This window comes from Mus musculus, chromosome 18 (assembly GCF_000001635.26).
Source record: "Mus musculus strain C57BL/6J chromosome 18, GRCm38.p6 C57BL/6J".
Taxonomy (NCBI): Eukaryota; Metazoa; Chordata; class Mammalia; order Rodentia; family Muridae; genus Mus; species Mus musculus.
The window spans coordinates 76004958-76031092 of NC_000084.6; the positions used below are offsets into that span (position 1 = coordinate 76004958).

General features: G+C 49.8%; 1 protein-coding gene across 1 annotated transcript in view; it reads left to right on the top strand.

Annotated features, from left to right (window-relative positions):
* Zbtb7c (zinc finger and BTB domain containing 7C) overlaps nucleotides 1-26135 on the top strand; it is a 328387-nt gene that overhangs the window by 184780 nt on the left and 117472 nt on the right. The window contains exon 3 of the mRNA NM_145356.3: nucleotides 6672-6733. The gene's annotated coding sequence lies outside the window, so the exon portion shown is untranslated. The remainder of the gene's footprint in view (nucleotides 1-6671; nucleotides 6734-26135) is intronic.

Here is a 26135-nt window from a genome sequence, read left to right on the forward strand (position 1 = left end):
GAGTGAGGAGGACTTTGAACTTCTGGTTTTCATTGTAACTCCCAAGTGCTGGGATTACAGACAAAAGTGAGCTGCCACGCTCACTTTTCTGGATGCTATGGCTCGAACCCAAGCCCCTGTGTCTGGTAGGCAAGCACTCTGCCAGTTGAGCCACACTCCAGCATGGACTCAGAGCGCTCTGCAAGAACATTGAATCCTTTAGTCCACTGGAAAATGGAATAATGGAGTCATAAACTGTAAGCAGTATCACTTACACATCAGAGACGGCCGGCGTGATGCCATGCAGGAGGCACAGAGTTAGCCAGAGGCATCAGCAGCCTGGAGACCTTGCTATCGGTTACATGGCGCCCTGGTTGGGATAGATGTTAAGAGACTTCAGGTGAGTGACCCGCTGTACCAGTCAGCCACTGACATTACTCTGGGAAGCCACCTTTTACTCCACTGGGCTCAGCCTGGGATGAATAAACCTCCTCTGAGCCATGTATCCTTAGCGAGGTTCTCTGGTACTGACCAGAACGGGAGCCGACACAGGGAAGCAGCAAGCCAAGATGGCTTCAGCCTCGCTCAGTTTGTCCGCCTCTGCTAGAGGTTTCTCTGGGATCAAAAGCTAGCCCTACATCATCCTTCCCCAGACTGTAGCAGCTGCAGGATGGTGACTTCATAGCTGCCTGACTGCGTCTCTGCTTGGAGCTGAAGCCTGTGTTTTCTCTGCACGCTCACGCGCTCTGCTCCTCTGAGACCTGGTGACCCATGACCTTGACTGTGGCTCTTTCTGCCTCTGCAGCTCCACTTAGCAGCTCTCCTTCACCCACACTCTGGATCCTTCCCATCCTCTGAAGCCCATCTGTTGTCTCAAAAACTCAGCGTGGAGAAGGCAGTGACAAGCATTCAAGAGGTCAGTGACAAACACTAGTCCTCTTCCTCTTGATCTGCTGTAAGGATGGCCACATCTGTGAGAAGCCCAAGCTCACGAGACAGAGTGATCATGGAGCATTTTAGAAGTGTGTGCAGGCCAGCTTCCTGTAGGAGGTACCATTAGGGAGTATGCTGAGGCAGTGCATTGCTTTGGCTGGGCCAGTGACAGTGCTGGTGACCTCCTCAGCATAGTTTCTGATGACACATCATCTTCTGTACAGAGGACAGCATAGTTGTTCTAGGAAGATCCCTGAAAACTTTCCCAAGCCCCAAGAGTTTTCTGGTGGGGGCTGCAAGCGTGGTTGGCATAGCTAAGTCACTTTTTACCTGATGCCCTGGGTAGGAGTGTCCCCCTTGCCCTCGGAGAAGTGGCCTTCTTCTGTGTGCATGTGTGACCCCCTTCAGGAACGGCACTGCATGTTGGGTAGGGTCGAGTTCTGAGGAGACAAGATAGGTGGGCACTTCAAAGCTCCCATCTCTCAGCAACACTTCAGCCCCTCAGAGGGAGAAGCCCCGCCCCTCTACACCTGTCTGTGTCCCAGGCTTGTCTTTACCGTGCTGGGTCCTAAAACACAGAGATCGGAGACCACAGCTTTCTCTTCCACCTGAAAGGATGCCTTGGTTCTGAGAGAAAGAACAGTTGGGACACAAGGTAGAAAAAGAATGGTTAGTTGTCACACTGGACACCAGGTAGAAATAGAACTTTCTGGAATAGGTCGAGACAGAGGAATGAGTAACAGGACTCAGGCCCTGGCAAACAAGACAAAGATAAAAAGGGCAGAGACCTCACCCAAGCCAGAGCAGCTGACACTCATATCACACAAACGTCTTGTGCTGACTGAGCTCAGAGTACCACACCCCTGTCACCCCAGACTGATGCCTGCCTCAGAAGTCCCACGGGTCACAGAACCTGGCAGGACTAAGGCCACCACCACGGGGCACCGCACAGTCATGGTTATAGCCACCATTCCCTGCAGAGCTGGACTTAGGCACAGCCAGCCTGCTTGGATGTTTGAGCCCTCGGTACTCCTTACAGCTTGTCTGGAAGGACAGATGTGGAGACGGGCTGGTCTAGGAGAGACAAGGCATTGCCACACACCACTTGTTTCCTTTGTATCATGAGAACCCTTTTCCTTTTGCAAACTTAAACTGCCATTCAGTGTTAGCACGGACTGTCCCAGGTAACCGCGGACCTGTGGGCCGTCTCCATGTTGCTCCCTCTCTGGAATGTGGCACCCTTGTCTTCATGTCCCACTTGTGTGCCTGTGAGCGTATGAACAGAGCTCTGGCTTGGAGCATCTGTCCTCCCTGTGCTGATGTGCTCCCAGGTGCTGAGTGAGGATTTCCAGGGGTCCTCTGACTATGGATTTTCCTCCTCTAAAAACATCCAATAGTGACTCCAAAAACAATACCAATGTTGTATTGAATGCTGACCGCCTGTGTCCTGCCGTTTCCTTAAGGACTCGGGAGGTCAAATTTGCACCAGCTATTCCCAAGCCTCTACACAGCTTTCCCAGGACAGGCTAAAGGGTGGGGGCCTAGACTGTGTCTGCTGGGCGCTCGGTACCGTGCCTAGTCCTGGACAGGCACATCTGTTTCTTCCTAGGCTCTCTGTCACCAGGCCATGCTGTCCAGGGGTTTATCCCTCAGATAGCATAATGCGGGCTAGACTTCTCACTCCAGGATCATGCAGGAATAACTGGACAGGGCTAAAAAAGCAGGCAGAGGACATGGCACCTGATATCTGGAAGGTTCTGAGCAAGTTGCTCAGCACGTAGTTCCCTCCCTGTTGTCTGGAAGCCTCCTGAGAGGAGTGTAGCTAGAACCTGCCTTCTCATGGCTGCATCCCTAGCGGGAAGCAGATGTTGGACTCAATAAATGGGCTGAAGCTATCCCACCTGCCTGGCAGGCACACAGGACCAGACTAAACCACAAAGCACTGTCCAACCGTTAGTTAAAGGGCATTGTTAACATTAGTGTAATTGTCAGTACCCATCACTTTTAATTTTCAATTCATCTCGTTGCCACCTTGTGCCACAAGTGTTCCAGAAGTAGGAGCCTTTGTGTTTGCTTCCTGCTTTCCCTTGTCTGTCTGAACCAAGGCAGAGGGAAGCGATACAATGACCAGGAAACGGAGCCAAGAGGGGACACCACAGTCACGAGCCCAGACTGTCTCTCCCTGGGATGGCAGCCTGGAGCCAGAGCTCTCTGTTCTGTGGACAACACTTCCATTTAATCTAGCCTGTCTGGGGGAGCCGGGGGGCGTCTGTCCTGCAGCAGCCAGCCTTGACAGACAGGGCCGCTGGTCACAGAGCCAAGGTCTGGAGAGACGGAGCCTAGACAATGCCCTTTGGCCTCTTTCCAGCCATTCCTGGAGATTCAGGAAAACAAGTCATTAGTCTGGAGGACTTTAATGATCAGATGAGAGCCAGCAAAGTCGGGTCATACGTTTGAAAGCTCCGGGGTCAGTGTCCGGGAAGACAGCGGAGAGACTCAAACCTTGTCTTGTTCAAGAAGGAGCATGGCTGGCACCTTGTCCCCAGATAGTGGTACCTAGCACCAGGGCGGTGGCGGAGTGGAGTCTGTAAATGTGGAAGGTCACTACCCGCTGTCCTCATTCTCATCTCCAGTCATAATTTTATTATCTGTTTGGGTTGGAAGGACCATCCAGATCATGGCCCATTTATCAGCAGGGAGACAGAGGAAGCTTGTCCGAAGCAGCTGTTGGCTCCTCCCATGTCTCGGGCTTATAACCTCTTCTCCCTTCCTCTCCTCTTCTTCCTCTTTCTCCCCCTCTTCCTCCTCTCCCTTCTCTTCCCCCTTTTCCTCCTCCCCCTCCCCCTCCTCCTTCCCCTCCCCCTCCTCCTCGCCCTCCTCTTTCTCCCACTCCTCCTCATCATCATGATCATTATGATGATCATCACCATTTCTTCCTTTTCTTGTAACACTGTTTTAAGACTTAAAGCACATTCCAAGAAAAAAAAATCTAGGACACTGAAAAAAAATTACCTATGCTGTTTATTCATTCTTGCTCGCAGAAGCCATTAGCTGTAATGACCCTTCCAAATTAATCAGGTCTGTAAATACCCCACTGCTGGCAACTGGGAGAAGCCGCTGGTGGGTTCTACATGAAGTCCCGAGTCCAGGGCTCCACAGCACAGTCTGCAGACCTGCTTCATGCCAGGCGTTTCCTGAAAAGGAGGCAGAGGGTCCCAGCCGCTCTTGGAATGTAGTGTGGAGCTGAGGCAGGCACAGATTCTTGTCTTTGTCCGGGGCTTCACTAGGAGGGGCACCACCACTAAGACTAGAATGTAAAGCAAGGCTGATCTGGTAGAATGTAAAGCAAGGCTGATCTGGTCAATGCAGGCTACAGTATTTTCAAAGAGCAACATTGGAAAAGGTCTGGACTCTGGGAGGCTCCTGAAGGATGTGGGATTTGATGAGAGCCTGGAGAGTGGGCTAAGGCACAGAGGACAGGACCAGGGGAAATGCACTGGAGCCTGTGTGACGGGTGGAAGCAGGCAGAAGACAGGGATGGGATGGTGCTGTCCCCAGAGGAAAGCAGATGCTGTAAGCAGATGTGAAGAAGAACCTTGCCTTGCAGCATATAGGCCCTATGTGCAGCCATATGGCATAGACCCATGCTTGTCAGCTGCCCTGAGCAGTGGGGCTTTAGTCCTGGTGACAACTGCCCTTCTCAAGTTTGAGAGTGACATGGGCCACTCTGATTTCCAAGATGAAGATGGACTTGAGTCATGAAGAGACAGTAAGCCTTACACCGGTATTACAGATGAATTTCTAAATATATGTATGTATGTATGTATGTGTGTGTGTGTGTATATATATATATATATATATATATATATATATATATATATATATAATCATTTAACCATTTTTTCAGTTTCAGTTCCATGGCATTAAATTTGTCACAGTGCTGTGTAGTCATACTCAGTACTCATTTCAGAGCTCTCTCCTCTTCTCCATCTGTGCTCATAAGATACCAACCCCCACCTCACCCCAACTCCCCACCTCCAGCTCCTGCCCTGTACTTTCTGTCTCTGCAGATATAACTACCCCGTACTTCTCAAGTAAGGGGAAACCGTGGACGTGGTCTTTTCTGTGACTGGCTCCTTTTACTTACTATGGCCTTGAGGGTCACGCCCAGTATAGATATGTCAGAATTTCTTTCTTTTTGAAGGATGAATGATATTCCATTCACCTACCACGTTTTACTATTAACTCAGTGACTATTAGAGACTTGAGTTGTCTCTACCTTTGCCTGTTGGGAGGGAGTCAGTTATGAACATGGCTGCACAAATGTGGATGCCTTGCGGGGCTTGAGGCATGGATGTGGTCAACTTGCCCTGCCACTATGACTTTTTAAGAGCCTTCACTTTCCATCCTGAAATAAGGCAGATGGCAGAGGCAGAGGCAGAGGCAGAGGCAGAGGCAGAGAGGCAGAGAGGCAGAGAGGCAGAGAGGCAGAGAGGCAGAGAGGCAGAGAGGCAGAGAGGCAGAGAGGCAGAGAGGCAGAGAGGCAGAGAGGCAGAGAGGCAGAGAGGCAGAGAGAGAGGCAGAGAGGCAGAGAGGCAGAGAGAGAGGCAGAGAGGCAGAGAGAGAGGCAGAGAGAGAGGCAGAGAGGCAGAGGCAGAGGCAGAGGCAGAGGCAGAGGCAGAGGCAGAGGCAGAGGCAGAGGCAGAGGCAGAGGCAGAGGCAGAGGCAGAGGCAGAGGCAGAGGCAGAGGCAGAGGCAGAGGCAGAGGAGGCAGAGGCAGAGAAGGCGAGGTCAGCCTAATCTGCATAGTGAGTTCCAAGCTAACCAGGGCTAGAATGAGACTAGTTGAGGAAGGAAGGAAGGAGGGAAGGAAGGAAGGAAGGAAGGAAGGAAGGAAGGAAGGAAGGAAGGAAGGGATTTAGCCACATTTGGAAAAGCCAAAGCCAAAGAAATTTACTTTCAAGCTTTCTTTCCCGTGAAATTTTCCCTCTCCTGTTCCCCCAAAACTGAGGTACAAGTCAGTAGAACGAGAGGGCACCCTGTCTTGAGGCATCCCTACCTCCTCGAGTTAATTGCTCAAACTTACATTACAACGCATTACAGCAGTGACATGCTCAGGCGGAAGCAGAAGAATTCACAGTTCAGGGCGACATTGTCATTAACTCAAGTCTTTGGTGTCAACTCCCTCCCACAGCGGAGCGTCCCTGCGTGGCCTCACAGTCAACCTCCCCGATGCATTTTCTGGCCTTTGTTGGTTTGTGTCAGCTCTTGAACATTATTTAAATGTAGTTTGGGGTCCGTGAATGCAATTACCATTGTGTTATTATTCAGAGGCGGATTGTTAAGATGCAGGCAGCTGTACAAGGAGATGCCCTGTGCTGTGAGGTCCAATTTAGGAGGGCCTTCTGAGCCCGCGCGCACCGTTGCTAGGCAACCCCATGCTACAGAAGTGGAGGCCTCGCTGGCTCCGGAGTGGGAAGAAGCCCAGTGCCTTCAGGGAATTGGAGGCAGTGGTCAATCTGAGACTGGCAGGGCGCCGGGAGCGGGAGGAGGCGGCGTGGGCAGAGCCCACAGGCCTGCAGGGGTGGGGGCGCCCACCCAACAGAACATGGTGTTCCCAGGGAGGGGAGGGGAGTGCTGCAGGAAGGAATGTGCATGCGTGCGGAGAAGGTGTGGAGCCGGAGGCCAGCCAGGAAAGCTTGAAGGATACCCAGAGCAGATGCTAATGTGCCTCTCTCTGCCTGTCCCTCTCTTTGCAGGAAATGAGCAGGTTTGCAGAAAGACTGGTGGCCTAAAACTGAAGCCTAAGGAGTCGGTGCTTGTGAGTATGAATTTTGCTTGTCGAGTTTTGTGGTTTAACAATGTTTCTGGGAAATGGACAGTTTCCCTGCTAAGTGTGTGGAATTGGCTTTGGAGTCTTCTTCTGGAAGGTCCCTGTCGCTGGATAGGGCTGGTCCCAAGCACATAAGACATCATGTTGAAGGAGGATGCCCTGAGCCCTGTTCTGCCCTCTAACTAGAGGACACCCCTGGGTGTGTCCCAGACAGAACTCCTGGGCTGTGGATCTGTAAGTGGGCAGTAAAAGACTACCCTGGAAACCCTGAGAGGCTGTGTCTATGGTGTTCTAAGTTTGCTCTTAGGTTGTCTCTATCAGAACAATTCTCTCATACACCACAGGACAGTGCGCTCAGCCCAGAGCGGTGAGTCAAACCACTTCTGGCAGTGTGGCAAGAGCTGTGTGAGACAAAGAACTTTCTAGAAGGGCGCATGGACCTACACTGGTTCCCATTGCATGGAGAGAGACACCATTGGTGGGAGGCCAGGGAAGAGCCTTCTGGGGAGGGACAGACTTGATCTGGGCCCCAGAGGAGCGGGGGTGGGGGGGTGGGGGGTGGAGTACAGCAGAGGCCTTGCTCAGAAACATATTAAGGCCTCTGTGAAGGTCACAGGCATGGGTCTGGTGGGTGGCAGAGAGGTTGCTGAGGCCAGGCAAGGTGCTGAGTACCCAGAGTGGCTCAATGAAGGGTCTAGTTACAAAGAGCCAACATGCCGTAAAGTATCCCTCAACTGTGTAAATAAAAGTAAGTTTTGCCCAGTTTGTCTGCTATTCTGTCGTGTGCAGAGGACTGTGAGGTTGACTGTGAGATCAGCACGTATACACTAGATAGACACAAGAAACCCATGCTTGGGATCTTCCCTGTGTCTCAGACCATGTCCCTCAAACACACACCGAGCCTTCTGCAGGCAGCAGCAACTAAAGACCACTAAACCCCATGAAGTCGGCACATGGGGACACACTAAGCTTTAAGTGGACTGTCATCAAGATCCTGCTTGTTCTTCTGAAGAGCCACTGCTGCCCAGGCATAGGGACAACTGAAATCTATGCACTTAAGGAATACAAGTTAGCAGGAGGGGCTGGCTATTTTGAAATACCAATACTAATAAGCAGTGTTCACAGGGCCATTTCTACATAGTTGGCAGTCTTGCCTCTTGAGAGCGCCACAAGCTTACCAGGTATTCCTCTCCTAGAACAGGGGAAACTGAGGCTTAGACTGCCTGAAATCTCTATGAGCTCAGTTTTACTGAGCAGGTGTGCGGCACTTCAAAGATGTTCTCTCCAACCTTCTGCTGGATCTCTCTCTCTCTCTCCCTCTCTCTCTCTCTCTGATCAAGAAGCAGGCCATGCTGAGGGCTGCCTGCATCCCTGTTGGAGAAAAAGAGTAGCTATGATCACATGGTCCCAGGCCCCATTGTTTGGATTCTGGTTCTGAGGCTAGTGTGTTGTGTCTCTGGATTTCATAGGCAATGCATCAGACAAATGGTTTCTGACAAAGAAGGATGGTGGCTGTACACTCCCCCCTCCGAAGCAGATGGGCATGTGCACATCTAACATTAGGGGCTACTCTGTCAGCATGAGAGGGTTCTAACATGGGTGAAGGACCTGTTGGAGTGTCCTGAGAGCAGAGCCTGAGATAGTATAGGGTGCATGTGATCGAGAGCCAGGCTACCAGCAAGTACATATGCCAGGGCGAGTCTCCTCAGTTCCACATACAGCGCTGTAGTGATACATGGGTCAGAGAAAGGCTTGGGACTTTCTTGTCCCATTAGTCTTCCTCAGCCACTTCTAGAGTATTGTTACTTCTATGACCCACTTGAGTCTAGAGCCAGGAATCCAGAGACTGTGCCCTGCAAAAGCCACACGCTGTATACTCAGCAGCTGGGACGGTGTGTGCTGGTATGTGAAGAGGCCCTGGGCCTGGCACCCACTGCATTTACTTTCATTCCTAATTAGCATCTCTGTTGTAAAGACAGCCACTTGTCACAGCCATGTTGACTGCAACTCCCTTTGCGTTTCCAAAGTGTATGGGGATAGGATCACAGTTCAAATAGGGAGCCTCTGACTGACATGTCTGTCTGTCCTGAAAATGTGGGCTTATCAACTGCATTTTTATTCCTCATTGGCGATAGTCTCGTGGTGCTTAATTGGAAAGGACCAGAAGGTCTCCAGTAAAAAGACCCTTCCCATTCCCTAGCCCCAAGCCTCTATTCTCCTAGAGACACCCTAGGTTCCCACAACTGTGTGTGGCTTTTCACTCCAACAATAGCACCATGTAGATGCCCAAGGGTAGTTACTCAAAGGCCATGTTGAAAGGCACAACCTTCTTGTGACTTTGAGTCAGCAGATGGGACTATCCCAGAATGGACAGAGCTGAAATGAGCCTTCTCTTTGGAGAGGAAACAGCCCTCTATGGGGGTAGCCCAAATGTATACCCATCTTAAATGTTCCAAAATCTACTTAGGATTTCTTCTGTCTCTACAACTGATCTGACAATCACTCTCTAATTGCAACAATTGTTTAAAGCAAACCACACAGTTTGACAATACTGTACTACGGCTCTTGGAATTCCCAGGCCTTTAAAAATAATGTAGCATTTCTCTAAACTCCTTGTTTAGGGCAAACCGTTGGCAAACCGTTGAGGTATTGACGTCATTTGCGTCTTCTTTAATGGCTTCCTGATGCTTCCAGAGTGCACAGAGATGATCTGCACTGTCAGCCCTTTGTGACTTCCTTGGATGAGGTGATCTCACTTCAGCTTGAAGGCGGGCTCCCTTCCTCCCCTGTGGTAGGAAGCACTGTAATGGTATTAATGCCATCTGTCAGCAAAATGACCCAGGAGCTCTCCCTCATGTGACAGGCTAGTATGGAAGACCCAGATGGCCCTTTCACAGTGGGGCTAGTTTGTGTACCCTTATTCTGTACCTCCCTAGGTCTCAGGCCATTGGCTCACTCTGCCTACCTACCTTCTGAATTAGGTCTTATGGGTTTGGGTTAATGCACATGAATATCCAAAGAGCAATTACTTTGTATTCTTATTGGCCCAGCCCGTATATTTTTCTCTTGCAACCAAACTTCCTGCTCTCTATCCATTCCCACAACTCCCTACCAGGTATAGTTTCTAAATTACAAGAAATCTTCTAACTTGGGCATGGCCTGCTCCAGCCCCAAGAGGGATTTTGGTGGCACTCCCTTGAAGACTTGGAAAAAAAAATCTCATTTCCGTCTGAGAAATTGAATCATTATCTAGATTGAAATAATATCTTCCCTCAACCTGCGACAAGATAAAGGATCAAATTGGTGGAGTTTCCTTATCGCTGCAGCTTGCAGGACACAGAGTAATGGCCTGTCACTGCCTCAGGCTGGTGGGTTCTGCAGTCCAGAGCCCACGGTGGCTCCTGAACTGTTTTGCTTGGCTCAGTGTCTGTGCTACTGAGAGACAATGGTATTCATGGCAGGTGCCATTATAGGAAACAGAGAAGTGATGTGGAGCCTAGAACCACCTGAGAAATGTTCTACAGTGGCTGTGCCCCTCAGACAACACTCGTGGATGCCAGCCAGCAAGGTGGACATTCTTATACTTTCAGAGAAGGAGCATGCCAAAGCCCTGTGCCCTACGCTAAGCTTCAAGAGCTGCATTTGGGGTAAGGGATGGCAACTTGAAAATGTAGATTAGAACTTGCCTAGGCTGGTAAAGGGATCAGTCCGAGGCAGCACACTGACAGATGTCCTGAGGAGATCGCCGATCGCATCCATCACTGATACTGGTCAGCCCTGATCACTTGGGCTCCAGGCTTCTCCTGGACCTGAAGAGGGTAGCGCCAAGAGGCAAGGCAATGTTTCTGTATGGTCGATGCTCCTGGCTGCTCCCCTCTACCTTTCTGCCTCACAGGCTGAAGAGGTTCTGCCAGATCCAGGGCCAGCCCTGTGGGTGTCAAATGTGGCTGCTATTGAGGATACATTTCTCACACTGTTCAGCCCATACACTCTCGCATCACAAGAAGCTTTCTTGACATCAGAGGATAAGGCCAGCCTGTCTAGACTGGTTGGCCACACATCCTGGCCTCAGCACCCTCCCCTAGGACAATATAGAAGTGACTACAGGACCACAACATCTGACTTTTGATGGCTTTCTTTGTACCAGCTCTGTTCTAATGGGTTTCCATACTTGATCTGCACAACTGCGCCCGTGAGAAGTTGCTAAGCGTCTACCTTTAATGGCTGGGGCACGGAAAGGCTCTGTAACTTGCCCCAGGTCACCAAGGGAGGGAACTGGGATCTGAATGATGCTGAGTCATCTGCTTGAAGCCTTTTAAGACTTGAACTATCAGGACGAAACAATTTGCAACCACTCTGGCTTTCATCAAACCCTACACCTCAATCCTATCACAGAACAGACAGCAATAAAAACAGTCCCGTGTTTGTGGCGGTCCAGGAGGCCACAGGGGTAGGCTCTGCTATGGGTGGAGGCTGAGTGATATGTAGTCAGGATGCCTAACTGTGTATGCGGGCAGCTTAGATACAGCCTTTAGGTTAGATAAAGCCTCCAGGCTACTCTTAGCTGTAGAGGTTTACCAACCACTGGCCTACCCACCATCTGACCCAACCCCCATCTCCCTTCAGAGATGCCTTCCCCAGCGCCCCACCCCAAGGCCCTTGGGGCTGTGCTACCTGCCTGGGCCTCCTGAGAGAGGACATTATCCTCCAGCCTCACCCTGTGTCCCTTCATGCCCCCCTGCCTCCCCAGCCAGGTGTAAGTGACATGAAAGCTGCTATCAGCAAAATCTTGTCTTCGGGAGAAGTGCTGGTCTGTCAGTGAGCATGCCTGATTGCCATGGTAATCACCAGCCAAATGGAATGATTTCATAATCCATTTTCATCTGAAACGGGGGAACAGGTGTGCAGGAGAAATCAACAGTGATCAACAAGACCGGTCTTGGGAGATTAATGGGAGGTTGCTCAGGGAGACAAAGGGAGAAGAGAAGCAGTCAGGATCCTTCCAGCCTGACCTCTGACCTTTCCCTGACCCTCACTCTGCTCCTGTCACCCTGACCTCTGCCCTGTCAGTTCTTCCTGTGTTTCTCTCTCTTCACTGTCCCCACCTTTCCATCCAACCTCCCCTGAGGAGCAATCCTGGGCCCACCAGCCTGACCCTGGGAATCCCACCTCCACCAATCACCCATGACAGCCCCATGACAACTCTTCAACTCACTGTAAAATCCCCTGCCATAGCCAGGCGTGGTGGCACACGCCTTTAATCCCAGCACTCGGGAGGCAGAGGCAGGCAAGGATTTCTGAGTTCGAGGCCAGCCTGGTCTGCAAAGTGAGTTCCAGGACAGCCAGGGCTATACAGAGAAACCCTGTCTCAAAAAAAAAAAAAAAAATCCCCTGCCATGCATGCGTCTATTCTGTGAACCCGGCCACCTGGAATAAGCCCTGCTCAGCCACTCTCACATGAGGAACCCTTGTCAGCTAGAAGCCACTCATCCCTCCTCAGGACCAGCTAAGCACTTCACTGGCCAAGGCCTTACAATCATCCTCCTCACTTTGTGATGCCAGGACTCCAAATGCCAAGCCCTGATTCTTTCCAACTGGACTGGAATGTATTTATATTATGCCATTCCTTCCAAAGAGGGGGCTGCAAAGGAGAACCGGAACACTGCCCAGCAGTTCTGATTGCTAAGCAAGGTTTCTGGTCTTCATCCATCTACTTATCTTCAAATCACTGCTAGCCTCAGGTACGGGGTTCACCCTCCCAGGACGGGAAGGCCTTGTCCTGTTTGCTTCCTTGCATGCAGCAAGCAGGGTAGAGGCCACTGGTGAGGCCTGGCACAGGGGGTGCTGCTAGCTCCACCGCTTTGTCCTGGAGCTGACAGTGTCTCTGCCACAGGGCAGGAGACAGAAGGGACTTGACAGAGGGATCACATCAAAGGCCTTCTCCTTCACTTTCAAGCAGACAAATGCATCAGAGGAGTTGCCAGGTCCGCTCTAAGGACACGACAGGCATTAGCTAATATCCTGATTTTAATGGAATGAATAATAAGAAGCCCAAAGTATCTCTCAGAACCAATTTTGAAGAACATGCTCAGCCACCTGCCCCCCCCCCTTTGACTCAGGCTCCAAAAGCATTCCCAGCAAAGGGTTTAGCCCAGAAGAAAGGTATCCCTCTACCAACTTCGCCCTCTTTAATTCCTTCCTTGTATTGCTTCTCAGTGAACATGCAAGTCACAAAAAGATGAAGTTGAAAGGCAACACTCCTCCGAGGGAGGCCTGGGGTGGCAGTCCTGGCAACTGTTGGGTAGCACACACCTGCTTTCCAGGTGGATCCCCTCCCCTAGGCTGCTGCACAGATACCCACACACTCCTGAGGAAGGGCCGCACATCCACTGGTATCTGCCTATGTTGGGGCATCAGGAAGCCAGTGGCATGCTTAGCGTCAGCCCTGTGACAGGAGGTGAGGTCAGAGGCCAGGGCAAGGTGTGGGAGACCCACTGTAGACACCAAGACTGTTAACATGGGATGCTGTCTCTCCTGGGACAGAAGAGGTGAGCAGGGAGAGGGCTACTGCCATGAGAGTCAGGGAGGGTATGAGGAGGGGCCTCCTTTCCTGGGCTGTGGTGTCTGATCTAAGGGCACAGCCAGTCTGAGGAAAGGGAGACAAGACTTAAACATCCTGACCTCTACCCATCATCCCTCTGGTCCCCACTCTTTTCTTCCTCATTGCCAAACAGGAAGCCCATGGCTGTTATAGCTTTGGGGGCAAAGTGTCTACTAGAGGGAGGTGACAAGTAAGATCGGAGGAAAAAAGGAAAATAGCCCAGCACACCTGCCCCAAAATGACAGGCCAAGGAAGACACTATACCCAGAGGCCTTATCAGGATGTGCCTGACCCAAGGACCAATCTAAAGGCCTCCAAGAGAATTCCAGACTATGGTGAGAGAGGTGGGGAAGCAAGCATATCTACTGGAAGCAAGGCACCGGTGCAGAGGGTCTTGGGAGAGGCACAGTGGAGTCAGAATGACCCCAAGCTGGAGAGCCTCATTGGATCCTTCCATGAAGGAGCCCATAGTGAGAATTCGAATACCCTGGCAGGGGCCCACAGAGTCCAGGGCAGCCTGGAAGCAGGTCAAACCCAAAGAAAGGCACATTGCCAGTGGGAACCGGTAGAGGTCAAGGCCAGAGTGCAAGGGCCTGAGTTCCTAAGACTTGGCAGAGGCCCATGGCCCTACCATGGAACTTTGCTAAGTGGAAGCCAGCCAGAGGCCAGCTCTGAGCAGGTCCATGTTCTGGGATCCCAACAGCTTCTTTCTGGGAAAGATGGGCACTGCTCAGCCACGACTGATAAATATCTGCGCAGCCAAATAAAAAATGGCAGTGGGGCCAACCTTCCTCTGGCCTGGCCTGAGCTCAGCACTTGTAGGTATCATGATTTTTAAATTGCCCAAGTGCTCATAAACAGGTATCACCCCCACAGAAGGAGGGCAGAGACCCCAAGAGTGTCTATTTCTCCAGGGCCAGGTGTCCAATCAGCCTAGCTTGACTCTAGCACTGTCCTATAGCAGAGGACAGGCTGCACCTAGATGAGGGAGTATTTGGACTGGGCTTGGGACATACATTTACATCTCCTAACTTAGAAATAATTTCAGTTTACAGAAGAGTGGGCCAAAATAAAAACAATCCCCTTGTATCATTACATCTCAGATGTTTAGTGTGTTGGCTATATTCTGCCTAGTGTTTACACACGCACATACTTGGGTGTCTGAGCATGCATAGTTTCTAGACCATGGGAGGATATGGTGGACACGCCGTGGTCCTTCATATCCCTACGCAGTCCAGTATGTGATTGTGATGGAAGCCCATCTGACATAACCACAGCCGATGTTAATGCACATGCTTGCCCAACCCACTGCTCACTGCGCCATGGCTGCGGCATTTCACAGAGGGCGGTGTCACCTCAGTGTCCCCCATTTAATCTAATGTTCTTTAGTGATTAGATCCAGGTTGTGCTTTGGGTCAGAATCCTGCATAGCACACATCTTTGGGGGTGATTTTGTTTGTGTGTTTGTTTTGAGATAGTGTCTTTCCACATAGACCAGGCTGGCCTTGAACTCTCAATCTTCTCGCCACTGCCTCCCAGCAAGGGCCCTCTTGGTCCATCCCTCTTGGAGAGTCACACATAGAGGGACTTGTTGGCTTTCTTCCCTGGTGAGGTTGATTGCGATTCCCGGTCTAGCTATCTTCTGGTTTCTCTGTGATTCAGCTCTTGCCTTCTCCCATATCTCATCCCGTTAGAATGAGGCAGCAGTCTGTGGGGAATGTCTTAAGGGTGAGCTGAGGCGCCTTCTGAGATGCATCACCATTCACAGCTCTCTTCTCATCCAGTCCTGAACATGATGGTTGCAAAATGATGTCTTATCTAACTTCACCCTGCCTCCAGATCCTACTGGTCAGCCCGGAATTATTTATCTTTTTATGGGCTGTATGCCTTATGAACCCCTGTTTTCCTAGGGGTTTATTATCTCTGTTCTCATTTCTTTCAGTGTTTACAGTATCAGATTTAATGACTGGGGGGGCCTTTCAAGCTGCCTCCAGTGGAATGTTGTGGCACCAGCATCCTGCCATGAGCAGGTACTGGAAACATGAAGGCTCTTGCACCCATAGCTCTCCAGGGAACCTAGGAATTTTAAGCACTCAGGATTGTTCTTTCAAAGGGAAAGGCCTGTTTTGTTTTGTTTTGTTTTGTTTTGTTTCCCAGAAAGCTGGGAATTACAGGTGATTAACAACCTGGTAGTCTACATTATCCATTGGGCCAGGCCATATCACACTCTTACAGCCAGGAGCTCTCCAGCTCCCACAACCTGGATCAGAGATACCTAAGAGTCTGAATGACCCTTAAACTATCTGTATTGCCAGAGGCTCCCTCAAATTCCCCATAACCAGGACCAGACGTACCTAATAGCCCAAATGACTCTACACTATCTATAAGACTGCGACCAGGCAAGAGCCTTCTTCTGGCCCTTAAGGTAGCCTGTCTCTGTAAGCCATCTTCTTGGAAGAAATAACATGTACCCTGAGTTGAGTTAATGTAACTTTTCTTCCTTGTGCACCAGGGGTTGTATTACACTAGAGAACTTTTATTCCAAGCCGTGCTGTTTTAAATACACTGAGAGCAAAGCCCCTGCCATTAGATCCTTTAGACTCTTTAACAAAACTGACCCGAGCTCTGTTTCCATTCTCATCTCTTTGTGGCTCACTTTCCTGCCTGGACACCCACAGTGTCACCATCAAGCAGGCCTAAAACGAGGCTCTGGGCCCATCTTCTACTCTTCCCACCACAGCCCTGGGATCAATTTTCTCTAAGGACATCAGGCTCCTTGTCTTGGACAATGATATTAGATGCTAACATCAGAGCATTTTGTGTACTCCGTGCTGCTGGGCTCTTTACTTCTTGGCTCTCTGAAGGAAATGCATGCATGGATATATATATATATCACATACCTTTCTTTTTTTTTTTTTAAAGATTTATTTATTTATTTATTTATTTATTTATTTATTTATTTATTTATTTATTATATGTAAGTACACTGTAGCTGTCTTCAGACACTCCAGAAGAGGGAGTCAGATCTCATGATCGGATGGTTGTGAGCCACCATGTGGTTGCTGGAATTGGAACTCCTGACCTTCGGAAGAGCAGTCGGGTGCTCTTACCCACTGAGCCATGCGTGAGCATGTGTATGCAGGCATATATGAACATGTGTATGCTCATATTCAACATGGATATCAACGCACATAGATAACACATACGAAGTGGTTTGAATAAGAAACGAAAGACTTGCACAGGCTCAGGTGTTTGAGCCGTTGGCCTCCAGTTGGTGGCACTGTTTGGGGAGAGGGTGGGACCTTTTGGAAGTGAAGCAGCTATTGCTGGAGGAAGTAGGAGTTCTGAGATTTATAGCTGCTCCTTGCTTGTAGTTCACTCGCTGTGCTTTGTGCCTGGGGTTGAAGATGTGAGTTCCTGATTTGGCTACCTGTTGCTGTGCTTCCCCGCCATCATCGACTGTCAACAACTCTGGGACCACGGCCAAAGCAAACATTCTCTAGGTTGCTTCAGTCATAGCATTTTTATCTCAGCAACAGAAAAGTAGCTATAATGCACATACTTACACACACACACACACACACACACACACAGACAGAGATACACACACAGACAGACACACACAGAGATACACACAGAGACAGACACACACAGAGAGACACACACACAGACTTCTAGAAATCATGAGCCTACATCCACGCTCTAGTTCCAAGTCATTACCATGGAGTGGTTCCTTACCCCATATTTAGGTGTCCTTCTTCTCCGGTGAGATCAGCACCACACACGCTGTTCCTCAGTCCTTCGTGACACCTAAACCTCTCTGGGAATTGCTTCTCTGAAGCCACAACAACCAAGCTTCTCTACCACAATGAGCCCCGTTCAAAACTTACCTGGCTAGTCTTCCCTTTCTTCTTTGGCCCATAAGTGTGTTGTGGTATTTATTTCGAATACAGTTGGGTTTGTTTTTCCTTCCACCCAGAGGGATTCTCTCTGCTTCCTACTCTTCCACATGTAATTTAATTTCTTCTTATTAACTAGGTTTGCATGATGACCTGATCCTTCCCTCCCACGGACCCTCCCGTATCTCCCTCCCCCTCTTATCAACCCTTCTGACAGTCCTTTCCCAAGACTACTTGTTCCTGACTCTTATTTATTTATTTGTCTTTGTTTTTGGTCACCCATTTGTTTAGGCCAGGTCCATCTGTGTGACTATTAAACTAGAACTCTCTACTGGAGCCTGATGGGGTCACCAGGGGGTGGGGGGCTCACAACTGAAGGCACTGACTACCCTGTTCCACAGTCGATTGGAGAAAACCAATTCATTAGTGTGATTTATATCCTTCTGAGCCCTTTTATGTCCATGACTGACTGCCGACCAGCATATTTTTTCACAGGCCCAACACATATCTCCATAGCTGCCATAAATGAGTTTAGAAGATGGCGTTTACTGACCCTTCTCCCTCTCTTCTGGCTCGGACCTTCTTTTCACCCAATCGGCCATAATGTTTTTTCCCCCATAAAAGAGATGGTCTTTGTGTCTTGTTGTACAGAGAGCTCCTGCATCTATTTTCAGCTTCTTGTGCATCTCTGGGCCAAGTAGCTCTCACTGGAAAGGGTCCTCTAATCTCTTCACTATATAAGACACCCAAAGGTGTGTCTGGGAACTTGTCATTCTCTCCCCATACATACCCAGTTTATCTTGAACTTCTGTTTCCTGTGTCTCCTTCTTTCTTACACAAGAGGTATGTGCTTTTTTGTGTTCATTCAGTATTAAATCGTGGGATACACAGCATACTAGCACATAGAGGGCTTCCCCATTGTCTCACGGCTACATCATACTCCACGGTGTACAGGTGCCCAGCTTATTCGCCACCCTCTTATGAGTGGCAACCTAGGTAGTTACCTACACGTTGCACCTTATCGTAAGCTGCCATGCTTGTCGTGGGTCTCTTCTGCTTGGGAACGTTCCTTCAGGGTCTGTTTCTAGGACTTGCGTAGTGGACCATGCTGTGTGGTTTGTTAGGTGTCCCCAACTCCCCTACAGTGTGCTGCCAACCTGCATCCTCATCCTGCCTGTTTCTCTACAACAGAAGGTGCTGCCCATTCCTGGAACGCTGGCCAATCCTGTGGCCATGAAACAGTGTCTTGCTGTAATTTTGATTTTGATTTTCTTACGAATGCAAGTTGAACATATTTTCATATGTTTTAGGATGATTTTAATATCTTTTCATGTAAATTTTCTGTTCCTATCTTTTGCCTGTTTTCTCTATCTTTGCTAACCTGAGTCTTATTTCACTTTTAATAAACTTATAAAGAATTAGATTTCATTATAGCATTTTTTTCGAACAAAGTCGGTTTCATCGTTTCCTTCCCCATCCCCTCCCTCTCCCTTGTGCCCCACCCCCACCCCAGGAGCTGCCTTTCCATTTGCCCCCCCCAAGCCTTTCTCAACACCCCTGATCCCCTCTCAGGGTCCCCTGTCTAGGTTCTGCGTCTATGCCCACTCTCACAGCCCCCTACTTACATACTTATAAACATATCAGAAAAGAATGCAATTTCTGTGTTTCTGAGACTGCTTTTACCCATTTTCCCACTGGGCTTTCAGTTCTCTGTTCCTCAGATTACTAATTAAAACTTTTTACTTTTTAAAAATTAAAATATAATTACATTATAGTCCTCCCTTCTTATTCCATCTTCAAATTCCTCTCATGTAACACCCCCCATCCCCGAAATCATTTGTCTCTTTTTCTTTGTTATGCTTCCCCCCTCTCACACACACACACACACACACACACACATACACACACACACACACACACACACACACACACACACAAGCACACCTTCCTAAATATGTAAATACAACCTGCTCAGAAACCTTTTTATACATGTTAGTACCAAGCCTTTGTTTATGATATAAGTGTCAAATGTTTTCTTCTGGTTTATCATTTTCCTTTTACTTTACTTTCCATGGTGTGTGTGGGTGTGTGTGTATGAGTGAATGTGTGTGTGTGTGTGTGTATGTGTGTGTATATAGTCAATTATTCAATCTTGTCTTACCTCTGATTTGTAGTTGTAGTGGGGAAACCCTGTCATGTGTCCAAGCTATAGAAGAATCTACCTATGTAAAAACACAATTTTTAACAGCTCTATGTTTCACTGAAAAGCTAAGCCGTAATTTAAAGACTAATCCTAAATGATGGCTGTGTGTCCTCAGGCTGTTGAATGAGGAGCAGATGGAGGGAGGAGGCAGAGAACGTTCAGTCTGGAGACACCGACACCCAACCAGTTTTGGTTTTAGGAAAAGGACAGAGAAAGAGTAGTCCCTGCCCTGCAGCCATGGGCACAAGAAAGCAAGATACATGGCGTAAACATGGCCCCTGGACTGCTGAGCGACATAATGCAGGGGGAGGCAATCTTTAAGGAAGTACTTTCTCTGAGGCTCTGAGAACATAAGGCTACCTGAGGGTGAGGACCTGAGGTGCTGGTCTAGTCAGAAGTGAGGGAGTAGTGTGGTGTTGGAAAGATGGACGGGAGGCACCTGGACTTCATGCCAAAGGTGGTGAGCAATTACTGCAACCCTGATAACCGAGAGGCATTATGCCCTGACAGGGAGATGAGAGCGAGAGCGGCCTCTTCCCGGAGCTGATGTCAAAATTAAATAAGACAATTGTTGAAATCATTTCAGCCGCCATTAGCCCTGCTTAGAGCACTTCAATAATTATTTCTGGTATTTTGACCTACTGATTTTCTTAATCAGGTTTCAAGCCTGATGCCCATGACACTGGGGCTATTCAAATCCCAAGGCAGGACAAGAAGCTAACGCAGCGACTGCAAGAGAGGCCAGAGGGCCCAGGGGCAGAGCTCTTGCCTGGCATTCATGGGACTCTAAGCAAGCTTGAGATCGATTCGGGTCTAGAAACACCTTGGGAGAAGTGGCCTGTTCGGGGTCTAGAGGAAGTTCGAGCTGAAGGAGCCCCAGGCCCACTTGCACAAGTAGGGACTAGGAGCTAGCATAGGGGACCTTACAGAAAACCAATGGCCTGCTGTCAGTTTAAGCTTTGTTTACGGGGAGACTTATCCAGTCGTCTTGTTTTCCTCCAGCCTCTGGATTCTCTCTCTGTTAGAGGCCTTGCTGGGCAGCCTTGAGAGGGAGGCTCTCCTTGTACAGTGCTGGTCCAGAAAGAAGAACTAGGAGAGGCAGAGGAACCAGGTTGGCAACAGGCTGGTACTTTTTGTACCTTGGGCTGCCCCCAAGGGAGGGTTACCCAGGAAGGACCCCAGGGCTTCATTGCTTCCCTCCCCAACTCTAGTGAGGGACCTGGCAAACAGTCCAACAGAGGCCTTTCTCTGTGGCCCCATGGGTCATGTCAATCAAGCACGTGAGAAAAATAATAAGTCCCCAGCAACACAGCCACTGTGTCCTTTCGAGCTGGCTTATCTGCTCCCCTGGCTCCTGCTGATGGAGGCCAAGAGGTTGCAGAATCTTCCAGAAGCTTAGTGGAGAGGAGGAAGGGCAGAGGAGGACCTTCTCACCCTTCTGCCACCTTCAGTTCTGTGGGTCCTGTTGAGAATTAAACATCCCAGAGCAGATTTCCCAGAGCCCCCCCCCCCCCCGCTTCCTCCCAAGACTTCCCCCTCATCCTATCCTGGAGCCCATGCCACTTGCTATAGAACTGGCTACATTGGTGCTGGGAAGGTTCATCCCACCAGGGCTCCATTTCAGACTCGTCCGCCAGCTCTCCCAGCCTCACTCTGCCCTGGGCATGGCTCTGCAGCCTGTCCCAGATGCCTGTCAAACTCCAGGGGGGACTGGCTACCTCCCTCTGCATGGCTATGTCCCAGTTTTTAGTTGCACTCTTTGTCAGGGCTCATTTTCTGTCAAAGATAGCTGTGAAGTGGGACTCTGCTTGAAATACCACCCTCCTACCACCCCACCCCAACCCTCACCCCCACCCCCTACCCCAGCCACAAATGAAGAGAGCAGTCTTTCTAGACAGGATGGATTGAGCTTAAATTCTGACCCGACTCTCACTGATTGGCCTCAGGGATGCTATGTGCCCTACCTGAGCCTCTATCTCCTCATTTGCTACCAGGGTCCGGTGGGCTCCTGCAGCAGTCAAAGCAGGGTGTTCTGCAGCTGGCTCCAACTGGCTCGGGCAAGTTATCTTCTTTCTCTCATAGAGGAGGGTTATGTACCTGTGCTCCAGGGCCAATCGGGGAGGAAGCTGACAATTGAGGGCCACTTTCAGACCTCTGGAAGAGCTATCCAGCTGGCTGGGGCTGGTATGTGGTGATGTGTACAGTGTCTCTATCCTCACACACTTAACAGTCTCCCCTGTCACAAGAAAAGTGGCTTGTCCACATCCTTACAACCATGCAGTTAAGATTAGCATCCAGAACTTGTTGAAGGCCATTTTCTGAGATAATTGCTTGAAAGAGAGGCAGGGCCCTCCCAGGCAGGGAACACATGGCATTGTGGGAGAGGGAATCTAGAGGTACCCTTTATTCTGTTCTCAAGTTCCCCACTGCCGATCAAGAGATGGTAGAGTGGCCAGGTTCCTCCTGCTGGGGTGTGGGGTGAATTCAGCATGGGAAAGAGGCCATGAGGGCAGCTTTCTTCCCTTGTATAGCTTGTAGCAGAGCCAGGGACTTGGACATTGAGGCTCCATGGGCTCAGGTAGGGGCAGAGAACGTGCCAGGGAGACCTGCTGCCAAAGGTATTTGGGCCCAAAAGAATGGAGCCCACCACCCCATATCCCGTCCTCTTGTGCTCCACTGTCAGCTAGGTATAGAGTGTCAAGTAAAGGCAGCTACCCTAGGAACTCAGTGGTCAGTCCGACGGAGGTACCACACACCTGTGGCATGCCTGGAAAGTGTCCCCAGAGCCACACCAGATCTTCTATCTTCAGCCATCTGTTGGTACAGAGCATGACCATGGAGCGGAGGAGGGGTGAACTGGTGCAGCAAAGTCTAGAAGGCACCTGTGTGCATGGACACACAGAGAGTGCCAGTGATCTGTGTAAGATATGCTAAGCTATCTTCCTGGTCCCCTCTAAGCAAGAGAACAGCCCTGTCCTCCCAACCCGTCGGTCAAGATGCAAGCGGACAGGTCTAAAAAAAGTGGTCATCTCTGTGTCTGCCCCCCCCCCCCCCCGGCTTGGTGAGCTCCCCAGGTAGAACGTCTCTTTTGGTCCTGATATCTCTCTTGATGGTGTCGACCCAACACTTCCCTGGGAGGATGGAGCTCAGGAGCCCACGATCTCTTGTTACCACCTCCCCCCACTATGGAAGCCATGATGAATAAGTCTCTCTTTACCCTTTGATGGACCAAGATGCAATGCCCCTAGCTTGAAAGGTTTGATGTTGTTTGACACGCCTTTCGAGCCAGCTCTGTGAAAGGTGCACTCACTGGCATCCAGTTCATTAAGGATGCTCCAGCAGGGCCCGGGTCTGCCGACTGGGTACAGAGAGGCAGCAGGACACCTAACATTCCATCATGCAGGCCCCCTTGGTGGCTGGCTTATATCTTTGTTGGTTTTTCTGGGGGAAACCGGCCTTTGGGTGAGCAATGCTCACACACGGGGCTTTCAGGAATAGGTGATGGATGACAGTTTAATTGTAGTTTTGGCAAAAAAGTTAAGATAGATGTCAAATGAGAAAAGAGATGAAGTCAGGAAAAAAATCTCTTCCTCCACTCTTCCTCATAACAGGGAGGACAGACATTCATTGTCCCCAAAGGGACACTTTTGAAAACAGAAATGTCGTTATAAGGAAAAGCGTATGCAAAGAGTGCATTTTCCTGGCAAACAGGAGACCCCATAAGCCAGTGTATTTGACCGCCTTATCTTCTCCTCTCCATTATACCTAAGACATGGCTCCCCAACCTATCTGGGTCACTAGAGTCCTATAGAGCTCTAGCAAGTCCCCCAGCTCCCTGACCCTCCTCACCATCTTCATTCGTACATTTCATTCATTCTACAGATACGATTTTGTGGCTTCTGCATTTAAAACAGTTTACCAAATACTCCAAGTGTACAGATTAAGCCATGACCATGGTCCAGCACTATCAGCCCTCTGGGATCCCCTGTCCCTTTAGTGACACTTCAATGACATTTCAACTCAAGCTCACATAGGTAGCAGTTAGGGGGAGGGTAACCAGTTATGTAAGGGCAGGGCTGGGCTCTCTATGAAGTGTGCCCAGTGGTTTGGTGAAGGCATATCGTCCCAGGTATAGGGGATAAGTCCATTTTATGTCTGAGGAGACCCTCAGAGAGAGCAGAGATTCAACTTAAGCTGCCTGCCAGAAGAGAGCCCTCTCCTTTATGCCTTCTATTGTCTACACTTTGCCAGAACCCCAGCCTGCAGACAGCCCCCTAGACAACAGATCTTGGGGAACAAGTAGATCCCACAGCAGTGGGGCTCAGACACCTAGGCCAGTGGCAACACTCCCTGTGGCCGCTCAAGGACTGCCCCACTGCTTCCCTCCCACAGCTGAGGTCCAGCCTCGATTCGAACCAGTGTCCAGGATGGACAGGGATGGAGACGAAAATGTGCACGGTCTCCCGAGGGAGGCTGGGAGGGGCGTGATTAGAAACCACTTTCATTTTTTGGTGCACAGGTCACAAGACTAATACCATTCGTGATTCAAGTTAAATTAAAATGTTAACGAGGATGCTGTTCCACATGGGGTGGGGGTGGGTAATGGGGGGGATGATGGAATGATTTGTCTGAGGTCTCATGGGCCAGGTGACTAGATCCTGAACAGTAGTCACCTGCCCCCAACCCCCATTCCATAGGCACATTACAGTTATTTTAATATTTTAAAACACTACAAATAAGCAGTTTTTAAACAGGGATGCTGCCAATGGAACCCAAACATGCTGCAGCCCTGTGCCTCTGAGTTACACTCCTGGCCCCCAGTTTGAAGAATCGGTGGGTATCTATATCTGTTTCTTCATGGGTTTTTAAGAGTTTCTTATTATCAGTTTCAGCCTTTATCTGTTACAGTTAACACCTGCTGTTTTGAACCGGGATGTGTCCAATGTGACACATCATAGTTTTCCCCTATGGACCACACATTTGCCATGGCAGTCTGTAAGCTTCAGAACAGAAGCCCCGGGAGTCTGTCCTGCTGCAAACAAGCCCCTCCCAGGGCTGTCTTGGAACAGGAGGCCTGCACACCTTATCAGAGTGCCCAGCATCCTGCATCCTCATCTCTGTTTCTACTTTCTGCCAGGCTCTATCCTGGCTTCCCAAGGGCCTGGGCTTAATGATATGCTCCATGGAGCGAATACTGACCACGACAGCTTCGAGGTATGTTTTCTTAGTCATCGAGGTCAGATCACAGGCAGACCTGGTTTTCTTTGGAGTGGTCCTCTCCTCTCCTCTCCCCTCCCTCCTGGCAAAGATCTGAAACCCTATGATGTGGGCAGCACCTTTATCTGCCTGTGACTGCTTCTATGAAAAACTTTTCCCGGAGCTGAACATAGAAAATTATCTTTTCAAACATAGCATTCAGTGGGATTTCTATGAGCTCTGCAGTAATTGCTCTCGAATCTACTCAAAGGAACCTTGAACTCCAGCCAATGCTGTATTCCAAAGGATGAGAGAAGTGTGGGTGACCAGAAGAGGACTTTCCATCCTCTTGGGGTTCACCTTTCTTATTTCTGGTAAGGTGGGAAAGGACTGCTTCAAAAGTGTTCTTAGACCAATAGATGCAGATCCCGCAATCAGTCCCTCCCAGTTCCCTCTCTTTCCCTTCCTCCAGCTCCATCTAGCAGCTAGTCAATGGCTGTGTAACATTTTCAAGCAGGTAACTATAGCATTGGATATATGCTGAGTCATAGTCTCGGGTGCACCTTTATCTTAGTACCACAAATTCTTGGGGGTGTGTGTGTGTGTGTGTGTGTGTGTGTGTGTGTGTGTGTGTTCTTGGGGTGTGCCCGTTTGTGTGTGTGTGCTTGCGTGCATGCATGCGTGCACACTTGCATGTGCCTGGGCTAGGTAACAGTTAACCTCAAGGAAGCCCTTGTCAAGGAGTGGCTAGAAGGAGGAAGGCGCTGAGCCAAAGGCTCAGAATAGCCAGCCCTGGCGCCAAGGGCTGAAAAGGGCAGAGGAAATGGGTAGACTAGCCCCTGGGAGGGGAGGCAGGAGGATGGGCCTGTGGCTGTGGCCTGCAGCATATCATAGCTCCATGAGACTTGGCTGAGTGAGTTGGGGGTTCATGAACAGATTAGGAGGCTTTTGAGGGTAGAAGGAGACTCTAGATGTTTCCTCTGGCCAAAGAAGGACCGGTCACTGTGCAGAGCCTTGGGACATGCAGTGGAAGGGAGGGATAGAAATTGTCAGAGGGCTGGATGGGAATTCAGGTCAGCTCAGCCTGGACCTTGGAGTGAGGGGTATGGCTTCTGATAACAGAGAAAGGAACCTCTGCCTGGGCTGGGGGCTGGGGGCTGGAGACAGCATCAAGAGCTGTTTATATGTAATGGCTTCAGTAATGACAACACAGCCCAGCCACCTTCTTTTCCAGTATACCGGAAGTACTCAGTAAGTATCGCTCACTGGCTTCCCCAAGTCCCATGAGGCTGTTCAACTGTGGACAGCAGCTTTCAGGCCCATTTAAGCAAAACTATTACTCAGTACTATAGGCAGGATGATCAGTACCAGGCTGTCCCTGGCCTCTGTGTCAGCTTGGTGCCTGGGCCCTGGGAGAGCTGGAGAGCAAGAAGATCTTCTTGCTTTCCCCTCCTGCTAGAGACTCCCTTTTCTTTGTTTGGGTGTGCTGTT